This window comes from Aplysia californica, unplaced genomic scaffold (assembly GCF_000002075.1).
Source record: "Aplysia californica isolate F4 #8 unplaced genomic scaffold, AplCal3.0 scaffold00038, whole genome shotgun sequence".
Classification (NCBI taxonomy): Eukaryota; Metazoa; Mollusca; class Gastropoda; order Aplysiida; family Aplysiidae; genus Aplysia; species Aplysia californica.
Window position 1 is genome coordinate 856207 of NW_004797308.1, and position 9210 is coordinate 865416.

General features: G+C 43.2%; 1 protein-coding gene and 1 long non-coding RNA gene across 2 annotated transcripts in view; both read right to left on the minus strand.

Moving 5' to 3' along the window:
- Positions 1 to 9210, minus strand: part of LOC101861643 — a gene marked incomplete at its 5' end in the record, with an annotated part of 110489 nt that overhangs the window by 77915 nt on the left and 23364 nt on the right.
- LOC118479198 lies at positions 4551 to 5339 on the minus strand. Its single transcript, XR_004859544.1, has 2 exons — positions 4910 to 5339; positions 4551 to 4835 (listed from the first exon to the last, which is right to left on the minus strand). It is a non-coding gene; the product is annotated as an uncharacterized LOC118479198 (long non-coding RNA).

Consider the following 9210-nt stretch of genomic DNA (forward strand, 5'->3'; position numbering starts at 1 on the left):
CTCTCTCTCTCTCTCTCTCTCTCTCTCTCTCTCTCTCTCTCTCTCTCTCTCCCTCCCTCCTTCCCTCACCCCTCCACTACCCTCATTTGAGAATACCGCACTCCCCTCTTTTTACAACCCGACACGTCACAAATTCCCTAGGTACAGCTCCCTATGACAAAGTACACCGTCAATGTGTGTCGCTATAGTTAATCCCTTCTGCCGCTGTTCGTTCAGTAAACGTAATTAATAAGGGCGTTACACTTAATTATGGCGTCATTTGACATTTGATCCACGTACTATAAGCAATGCACAAACATTTTACTCGCTCAGTCCCTACGAACATATATATTTCACACTAGGCATTATCTTATCATCTAGGCACAGACGGTGGGATCGTATCAGTTAGTTAGTTTTAGAAGAGGTTTTATGGCGCTCGCAACTGCATAAGGTCATATGAGCGCGAAGGATGGTAACAAATTCGGCGATTGACTCTTAGATAGAAAATATAACTAGCACTTTTTCCTTCGCAATACCTAACCTGTTACCCCTATCTATCAAGGCATCTAATGAAAACCGAAGGCTCACAGACGGCAAGTTCCGCGTGAGTAATGAGTACATCTCATACCCGGTGCCCATTGGAGGCTCGGTTCGGATCGGTTCGGTTTTTTCCACCCCTTTTTTTTAGTAGAGTTTTTACGGCACTCGCAACTGTATAAAGTCATATGAGAGCCAGAAGATTAGAGGTATTAGAGTAACAAACAAAAAAGAAGAAGCGGAAAAAAGGAAGATAGATGTTTGATAGGAAAGAAGAAGAAAACCACACCAGAGCATCTACTAACCACCCACTCGGTTCGGTTTGGTTTCTAGCGGCTTCAGTGCACACTAAAATAGACCAACTGCCCAAGCCGACCGTCCGACGCGCGGCCTTGAAAAACAAAGGCCTTTTGTTATTGAAGGTCATCATCGGTTTTGTCGGTTTCGATGGTTTTGCCGCTCCCGTGGAACACAATCCGGCTAGCCCCTTCTTAGTTTAGTTTTAGTAAGTGTTTTACGGCACATGCAACACAATAAGGTCATATAAGTGCGGAAGATTAGAGGAATTACATGGGAGTAGCAAACACAAAATAGAAGGAGGGGAGATAAGGACGATAGATGTTTGATAGGAAAGAAGGAGCAAACCACACCAGAGGACCGCCAACCACCCGACGGCTAGCCCCCAAACCGACAAAAATTGACAAAAACCCGACAAAACCAAACCGAACCGAACCGAACCGATGATGCCAATGGGCACCACCTATAACCAGCGAGGTGGTACGTCGTAACTCCGGTATGCGGGTTGTTTAAGTCAACACTAAAGAGTACAAGTACAAGTTCAGGCAACACGCCAAAGGAAGAAAGACAAAACAATCAACAGAGAGAGAGAGAGAGAGTTCGAGCAATAATGATGTTTAACATTTTTGCTTCCAGCTCTTCCCTCCTCTTAATTTTGTATGCGAGCAGGTGACGTGAGTCACCACGAAGGAGCAAAGCGTCCAAAAAAAAAAAAGAAAAAAAAAAAAAAGAAAAAACAGTGGAATTTTAAAAAGAAAAGTGTGAACTGAAGGAAGCGCTGCCCGGATAATCGTGTTTCAGGGAACAAAATTAAAAACAGAAACCACATAAAAAAAGCAAGGCAGCAATCAGAAGAATAAAGGACAGAACAATAAAACAAAGTTATTTTTTTTTAAAGCAGAGAAAGAAATGAAATCTGAGCAGAATTTTTACGAAAAGAAAGACATGAATTAAAAACAGCACAGAAAATCGCACAGGAAAAGGAGCCTTGAATGAACATATTTAAACATAATTTTTAGAGGGGGTGGGGGGCTGTACGATCAAATAAACGAAGATGTAGAATGAAATTTTAAAAATTTTAAAAGCCCATCACAGAATTAGAGAGGTGACAAACATTTTTTCCTTAATGCCAACACAATTATCTTTCTTATGTAAGTACAAGGAAAGAGATTTTTAAAAATAAGGCACAGGGTGTAGTTAAAAAGCGCGGGAAGAAGAACCCGGAGAGCTAGAGGCTATTTCGCCAAAATTACAGAAAGAGTCTCTGGAATTTATGAGAGCGTCGGTGACAGGCCAGCAGACGACCTGAGTGGAATACTGAGTGCCCCCGCCAGGGAACGCCAGGAAAAGCCAGAATCTCGGCGCCTGGGCCGCATGCGCCTACTTTACGTGCGAGTGTGTCAAGGAGCGAACCGAGGAGGGCCCGTGTGCACGCGATTCCCGCCGAAAAACGACGTGACCCGAATTACAAGGGACGGTAAAGTGAGTCATCAAAACAAAATTGTACTTGTTTACATTTCGAATATAACCATGGCGTTCTTTACTTAGTAGAGTACGCTATGAATATAACACGTTTAAGAAAAAAGAAAGGAAATAGGAAATTCATATTGCAATTTGTAATCGTAGATGTTTCACGCCCCCCACCGACACTATTTAGATCATTTAGGAAGCGGGCTTCGACCCTGCATATCCAGGGCCATCCCAGGCTGAGAGGGATACAACATCCCAACAGAAAGACCCGAAATACTCGATAAAAATTTTTCTCCCTTCTCAGGAATCACACTCGGGTCTCCTGCATGCAACAGCAAAATGCCTAACCTCTTCACCACTCTACCGGTAGGGGAATCCTTGTATTAATAGAAGCCATGCTTTTTTCATAGATCAAGTAAATATGTATCTCCTGTAGAGTAGCATTTAAACCAAACTTCCAAATGACTTGTACTGTATGATACTAGTTGCAAAAAAAAGAAGAAAAAAGCCACGTTTAGCACGGAACATACTGTGTCAATTGTACCTATGAAAACAAGGAACAAATGTCGCCAGAACAGCGACAACCAGTGTGTTATAAGTACATGTGCCAAAGACGATACCCCGAGAGCAGTGACCAGGACGTGGAGGGATGACGTGGACAAACAACGGAACTGCTATACAAGGAGCAGATCCCGGGGACATGACAGCTCCAATATGTCTTCATCATTTTGAGGACGGACACACTGGTGGCACGACCCGATCTAAGGACTTTGTGGCCATTAAATCCTGTGTCTCTTTATGGTAACATTTCTAGCATGAATAAATGGACGTCCAATCAAAAAGATTACTGGGTTTGAAGAGAAATACATTTCTCATTGAGATTAATAAGGTGTTTTCTTCTTCTCTTTATTCTTCTTGAATGAGTAATGTTACTCTCAGAAAATATAAGTAACATGTTTTACGGTTGCCACATCGTTTGATACGGTAATGGAAAAAAAAAACCCATTTGCTTTAAAATAAGAAATCAGAATTCAACTCAACATAACTCTCATGGTTCTTTCATTTTTTTTAACAATATGGCATACTCAAATCACAATGAAATGACCGGTAGCGAACTTACTTTATTGATGTAATAACCTTTCAACCACGTTTTTACTTACTACTGATTCAGTAACAGATCTGTCTAAACGACTACGTATAAAATTTCCTCAGATGATAATGGTAACGTTTCATGTATAACATTCAGAGGCAAATTGCATCATATCCCAGAAGGCCCCCCATACGAGTAATGAAATAACTAAAAATGAATCACTCTTTTGCCTAAAATTTCTATAAACAAAAGACGGTTTTGCTGTCTTACATAAAATATTCGGTTTTCAAGAGATCGTGAAGTCTTGACAAGATTGAAAAAGCTGGTCGTCCGATTTCAGCAACCGTACTGTAACGTCATTACCCACAGAATTAAACATTTCGACGCTTGCCTTCTTCGGCGTCTACAAGCAAATTGTCCAATCCAAAATGACTGACAAATGAGCGATTGTTCGCATTCTACAATAGCGCTTTTACCTGCATAAAATACAATCCGTATGTTTGCCGTCCACATTTACATTACAAATCTTGCAATGCAATCCGAGCGACGGTTCACCGTGATTATATTACTCCCCCCTCACTCTCTCCCCCAAAGAAAAAAAACCAAAGCAAAAAACTAGCAGATCTGACAGGGACTGGCGGTATAGTCCTTTTTCAGTAACGTCGCAAACCTCACAATCAGATTGTTCACTCTGTTTGGGAAGTAATAAGTGGGGGCTAACAGAAGCCGCAGAAATCGATGATAAGACCTGCCAAACAAGGGACGCCGGCTAGTCAATATGTCATAAAAACGACGGAGATCTGCATGTATAATTTGACTCAATAACTCGAGGCTGTTCCAGGGGGGGGCCAAAGGGGCAAGGCAGAAGGGGAGACCGCGAGACCTCCAGGCAACTCTCAAAGGTTGCCCGGTCAGGGCAAGATCCTGTCCCCTACACAAGGGAGTTTATACCCCCACCCGACCCCTCAAATACAAACCAAACAGAAACAGAAAAAGAAATACGAAATAATTAATATCACTCCTACAGACTTTGGGACACTGTCAGAGGGTGCTATGGCAGCAGATCAGCTTCAAAAATGTTTTGGCAGAAAGCGATACGATAGCATATTTACTGGTCACATATTCCGTAATATTGTCACAATCCTGTTCATGTCGAGATTGACAGCAGCAGTTAAGATTCTTTTTTTTTTAAATTGAGACTTTATTTAAACCTCGTACTGGTGAGCGCCGTGGGTACCAAGGGAACTTGCAAATCGTTACTGACTCTTTCATAACATTAATTGGGGGCGACATCAGTTCAGTTTGTATTACACTTAACAATCGCGAAGGCGTTCACAGCTTGATTCCTCAAAGGGGAATGTCTTAATTTTCATCGTTTAAAAGAATGTCATGCTCTCAAACTTCTTGGCGTGGACCTTTCGTAGACAAACCTCAAAGCGTAGGTCTAGTCTATTCGAATCACCTTAGTGTATTCAAATGTGCTAGATTTGATGACTGGATAGATGTTTCACCGTAGGTCTTGTCTATTCTAATCACCTTAGTGTATTCAAAAGTGCTAGATTTGATGACTGGATAGATGTTTCACCGTAGGTCTTGTCTATTCTAATCACCTTAGTGTATTCAAAAGTGCTAGATTTGATGACTGGATAGATGTTTCACACAATTTTGGTCATACAAAGGTGGGTAAAATATACGACTACCGTTGTGCCATTCTCTACATGTTCACTGTACCTTTTGTCTTCTTCCAAATTCTGTAAGCCCCGCCCTCCCCCTGGGCCGCCCATCATCCAAGTATGTCCAGTGGCCAGAGACCACGTGACTTTCACAATACACACGAGGGGGACATGCGTGAGCGTGCATAGGCCTGGGACTTCCGTTGTCCGTCTCAACTGTCAATCAGCCTCTTATCCTGAGGGCGGGGTGCGAGGGGGTCCCATAATATTTCCGACGAGGTGAAAAAGAGGGTGGCTTGGGGGTTGGGGGGGGGGGGTTGGGGGGTTTCTCCTTATGATTAAAACATTCTGGAAATCTTCCAGAAACCTTGAGACGAGGCTCCGTGACCCAATGCTTTGAGAGGGAATGGCTGGAGGGGAGGGGGTGGGGTAACTAGATGCACTAGGGTCCCCAACACTATCAAGGGCGGATGGTGTAGGAGGTTCCGACAGATACTTCAGCCCTCTCGCTACTTCAGACATCTACAAGTGTACATAAAGCCAGGATTTATAAAGTAACCCACCCCCCCCCCCCTTCCCAATACAACGTAAGCTATTAATTAGGCAGAAAACTACTTCGTATTCACGAAACTCCATCAAGGCTCCCACTGAGCCTAATAAACGGCTCAAAACGTCATCGAACCGGGAGGACCGACCACGCACATGGTGCATTGAGCCGAGCGAGAGCATCTCGACAACAATGCCAGAAAAAAGATCTCATCGGTACCAGGGAGCGGCAGGGGTCTGAGGGAAAAAAGGGGTTCGAGGTTTGGGAGAGGGGGAAGGGGGAGGGGGGCGAGAGGGGGAGGGAGAGAGATAGCTAAGATGGTCGTGACTCATTATCGAACCCGGGACGGACGGGCGGAGTGTGGGGTGTCTCCGGCTAAATCATAATCCTCTCAACGAGAGTCGACATGGAATCGATGGAGACGACAGAACAATGGAGGGCCGAGGGGAACGAACAGGGAACTTAATGGAAGGCTAGGCCTGGGGCTAATGACTTAGTCTCCCAAATATCCGAATAAATGGGCACTGATATCATTTTCGAAGATCCGAAAATTAGGACGGATGACTCGTTCGAGAAGAGTATGCCTCGCGGGTGCAACAGATGAAAAACTCACTTGAAAATTTAAGCACTTGTTAGCATCTCAAAAACCTTAATTTAATTTTGAAAGTAAAATATTTGCTTTCGAACTAAATTTAGAGCAAATTTCTATTTACAGCACAAATGCCTCATCAATATAGTCTCTTAAACTATAAAACCACTGCATTATCTTTCCTAAAACACTATAATAATAAATAAAAAACACAACCTAGTATCCTATACTTACTGGACAACAATGAAGGATTACTATCTGATCAATATCATAAATCTATTAAAAAAAAAAAAAAAAGAATATCAACGTAACTGGTCGCATGAAAGAGCTAGAGTTTGAGATAGAACGGGGACATGGAGTAGACGACTTCTCTGTATCTTCCAGCAAGTCTCCTTTTCGGCATCATCAATACTCCCATTGATAGATTGAAATAGTCTCAATTGATTAAAGAAATCGTAAAATGGCAATGGCACGTTGATGTTGCTCTTGAATTGTAATTCACGATGAGTAGGAACAGAAGCGTACACATGCCTACGAAATAAACTGGGTTAGTAGGCATATATTGAAAAGAAGAGAAGGAGGAAGTAAGGGAAATCTGACATTCCACTTGTTGGCATAACCCCCCCCCCCCTCTCCCCCCTCTTGTACAAGAAAACACAAAACAAGTTGGCTGCGACTATTATATAACTCTAAATCTCCCCACCCTGACATCATCCGCTGCATTTGATCAACAACTCCATTGTTCCCCCCCCCCCCCCCCTCTAGAGGATCACAAAAGTAATTTGAGTGGATAATACGCTTAACTCAATTTCCAACACTGGATGTCGCAACCTCCCTCATCCGAGCGCGTGTCACTAAAGCGTTCCTCCAACAACCCCCACCGCACTACAAGTGAAACCAGGCTATACATGTCTTTCTAGAACAAACCGTAGTTCGCAATTTACTGGAACCATCACGGCCGTAGGGGAAAAGGGGAAGGGGAAGGGAGAGGGGGCAAGTCAGTTTGATGAGAAACTACATAATTAATGATTGCGGGCCACTTAACCCTTTTTCTACCAACATGCTGCCCCAACGGCTTCTTCAAGCTTACCACTTAATTCAGCCCTCTGCAGTAGAAGAAGCATAGCATCATTGCAGAATACAACAGACAGACAAATTGCTTTACACTTGACCTAAAGAATTATACGACACAAACAAACAAAAGAAACCTGATCATAACCTACGACACGGCTGTTGTAGAGACCATCCGATTCTTTACGCCTGTTCTCCTCTGCTCAACGATATGCCAACACAAATAAAACTGATTAAATGTAAAGGAACTTAAAAGATTTAGACTCAATCCCGGAAAAAAGACCAGACATTTGACCTTAGAACCTTAGAAGAAACGAGAACCAAGCCACTAAGACTTAACCCTTACTCAACAAGCCATGCTTTCTATAAGAATCGTTAGTTGAAATAAGAACCCTTCCATGAAATATGTACATGTATTCGGGGCATAGCAATCAAACAACAGAAACAACAACAGATTTTTTATTCTGACATAAAGGGCCAAAAGCTTTGAAGAAAAAAGTCTTCTGGCCAGAGCCAAAGACTGCGCATGCCCGACGCCCATGCGCAGTAGTCCGGACGCCTGTGCGTCCGTCTGTTGAACAGGCACTCGGGGCAAATCTAATTTGACCATCTGCGCAGCGGGGACAGTCCCCTGACAGTGAGCAATTCCCGGGCCCCCGGGAACACAGGGCCGCTTGTTGCACTGGAGCTATGCACTACGCACTATACCGGGAGCCTGAGCGTAAAGCCCCCCCGCTCATATTAGCCATCTTTTTATCTTCGTATCGGCGCCTTCCTCTCTCCTTCCTCCTTCTCCTTCTCCTTCTCTCGCTCTCTCTCTCTCTCTCTCTCTCTCTCTCCCCTTCTATTCTTCAAAATCAGTCAGCCCACGCCCTGTCCGTTTATTTATTTATCAGTCTCTCTCAAAAACCGGGTCAGCAAAAGAAAAGTTAAGCTTAAGCCCTGAATAAACATGTTCAATATTATTGACAGGTTTCTTTACAAAAAACGGAGCTTCCATTGCGGTAAAGTTTTCAGTAACGACGCAGGCAGGACATGATTGTTTTAAAAAAAAAGTAATTTCAAAAAGGGAAAGATTGTCTAGCTATTTACTGAAATAGCAGCTAGCGTTGGTTTAACTAAAGTAAATTGTCAGTTTTAGGTCGTTATTTTACCACATTTTTGAACATTTAAATCTGATCATTGACCTAATCAATACCGTGTTGTGACTGCAACCAACTTGTGTTTCGCGCGCTCATATGACCTTAATGTAGTTAGTTACGAGAGCTGTAAATCTCTTACTAAACTAACTTAGGCATGAGCGTGAGCAAGGGCAGATGGGAAAATGTGGGCACCACACCACCATGAAGATACCTCTACACTCCCTCCTTCTTCCTATCTACACCATCATCCCCTTCCTTTCGGATAACCTTCCTACCCTTATCCAGCTATTTGCTTACCCCCCTCGCGTGGTCAATAAGGAAGGCGTCGAGTGACCGAAGCGGCGGGGAAACGTTTAATGAGAAAAGGTGTACGATGGCGGTCCTAATTAAACCACGATTGGATCACGATTGATTCTATATCTCCAGACGGATGCGGGGTGAGATAACGGAACCAACTTAGTGACAAGTTCAATGACTTTGCAGCTTATAAAGGCTTCGGCTCGCCAGTTATATAGCAGCTGGCCTTTAGATTTTAGTAACCACTGAGACGTAACGTGACAAACACGCCTTCACGCAAAGCTCGACATGGGAGACATCGTAACATGCTCTTAATTTACACACCCCAATTGACACAATGTGGATGACTAGCCCTGCCTCCAAAGACCAACCAGGACTGAGTGGGATAAAGCATCTTAGTAGAAAAATGAAGACACTATATTAATTTTTTATTTTTTTAACCCAAATTACAAGCAGTGGGAAAGCAAAAAGTGAGAACTGGGCAGAGGACAAAAGACAAAGGGGCTAAAAGAGAGGGG